Raw genomic sequence first — 2,500 nt, forward strand, 5'->3', positions numbered from 1 at the left:
TCGTCGGAGCGAGGTGTCCAGCCCGTGCGGTAATTCCAGCAGGCGAATCGGACTTCCCGAAATTTTTCTAAGTCCCACGGTCGACACCAACTTTTTTAATAAGCGTTTTAAAATTATTTCAATGTTTAATCCATGCGTAAACATGACGTTTATTAACGTTTTTAACATTAAAAAAAATTACAAAAATTTATTTTTCGGAAAAAATGGAAAAAACCGATTCGTCGGAGCGAGGTGTCCAGCCCGTGCGGTAATTCCAGCAGGCGAATCGGACTTCCCGAAATTTTTCTAAGTCCCACGGTCGACACCAACTTTTTTAATAAGCGTTTTAAAATTATTTCAATGTTTAATCCATGCGTAAACATGACGTTTATTAACGTTTTTAACATTAAAAAAAATTACAAAAATTTATTTTTCAAAAAAAATGGAAAAAACCGATTCGTCGGAGCGAGGTGTCCAGCCCGTGCGGTAATTCCAGCAGGCGAATCGGACTTCCCGAAATTTTTCTAAGTCCCACGGTCGACACCAACTTTTTTAATAAGCGTTTTAAAATTATTTCAATGTTTAATCCATGCGTAAACATGACGTTTATTAACGTTTTTAACATTAAAAAAAATTACAAAAATTTATTTTTCGGAAAAAATGGAAAAAACCGATTCGTCGGAGCGAGGTGTCCAGCCCGTGCGGTAATTCCAGCAGGCGAATCGGACTTCCCGAAATTTTTCTAAGTCCCACGGTCGACACCAACTTTTTTAATAAGCGTTTTAAAATTATTTCAATGTTTAATCCATGCGTAAACATGACGTTTATTAACGTTTTTAACATTAAAAAAAATTACAAAAATTTATTTTTCGGAAAAAATGGAAAAAACCGATTCGTCGGAGCGAGGTGTCCAGCCCGTGCGGTAATTCCAGCAGGCGAATCGGACTTCCCGAAATTTTTCTAAGTCCCACGGTCGACACCAACTTTTTTAATAAGCGTTTTAAAATTATTTCAATGTTTAATCCATGCGTAAACATGACGTTTATTAACGTTTTTAACATTAAAAAAAATTACAAAAATTTATTTTTCGGAAAAAATGGAAAAAACCGATTCGTCGGAGCGAGGTGTCCAGCCCGTGCGGTAATTCCAGCAGGCGAATCGGACTTCCCGAAATTTTTCTAAGTCCCACGGTCGACACCAACTTTTTTAATAAGCGTTTTAAAATTATTTCAATGTTTAATCCATGCGTAAACATGACGTTTATTAACGTTTTTAACATTAAAAAAAATTACAAAAATTTATTTTTCAAAAAAAATGGAAAAAACCGATTCGTCGGAGCGAGGTGTCCAGCCCGTGCGGTAATTCCAGCAGGCGAATCGGACTTCCCGAAATTTTTCTAAGTCCCACGGTCGACAACAACTTTTTTAATAAGCGTTTTAAAATTATTTCAATGTTTAATCCATGCGTAAACATGACGTTTATTAACGTTTTTGACATTAAAAAAAATTACAAAAATTTATTTTTCGGAAAAAATGGAAAAAACCGATTCGTCGGAGCGAGCTGTCCAGGCCGTGCGGTAATGCCAGCAGGCGATCCGGGGTACTCGAAATTTTTCTAAGTCCGAACGGTCAAGAGTAAACTTTTTCATCACATATTTCAAAATTTTTTTAATGTTTAATCCACGCATAAAAACGCAGTTTATTAACGTTTTTAACGTTGAGAAAATTGACAAAAATTTTTTTTTCACTGAAAATGGAAAAAATGTATCGGTCGATGCGGGCTGTCCAGGCCGTGCGGTAATTCCAGCCGGCGATCCGAGGTACTCGAAATTTTTCTAAGTCCGAACGGTCAAGAGTAAACTTTTTCATCACATATTTCAAAATTTTTTCAATGTTTAATCCACGCATAAAAACGCAGTTTATTAACGTTTTTAACGTTGAGAAAATTGACAAAAATTTTTTTTTCACTGAAAATGGAAAAAATGTATCGGTCGATGCGGGCTGTCCAGGCCGTGCGGTAATTCCAGCCGGCGATCCGAGGTACTCGAAATTTTTCTAAGTCCGAACGGTCAAGAATAAACTTTTTTATTACATGTTTTAAAAATTTTTCAATGCTTAATCCGTGCATAAGAGTGCAGTTTATTAACGTTTTTAAGGTTGAAAAAATTGACAAAAATTTTTTTTTCTCTGAAAATGAAAAAAATGTATCGGTCGAAGCGGGCTGTCCAGGCCGCGCGGTAATGCCAGCAGGTCGAACGCGGCGACCCGAAATTTTTCTAAGTCCCTGCGGTCAAGAATAAACTTTTTTATTATGCGTTTTAAAAATTTTTCGGCGCTTAATCCATGGATAAAAAGGCAGCCCGAACACGTTTTTAACGTTGAAAAAATTGACCAAAATTTTTTTTTCACAAAAACTGCGAAAAACAGATCGACCGAATCTACTTTTCTCCGTCTCGCGGTAAGTCGAACCGGCCAAACCGGCTGACTCGAAATTTTTCCAAGTCCCAACGGTCAGGAATAAA

This window comes from Nomia melanderi, unplaced genomic scaffold, assembly GCF_051020985.1.
Source record: "Nomia melanderi isolate GNS246 unplaced genomic scaffold, iyNomMela1 scaffold0064, whole genome shotgun sequence".
Taxonomy (NCBI): Eukaryota; Metazoa; Arthropoda; class Insecta; order Hymenoptera; family Halictidae; genus Nomia; species Nomia melanderi.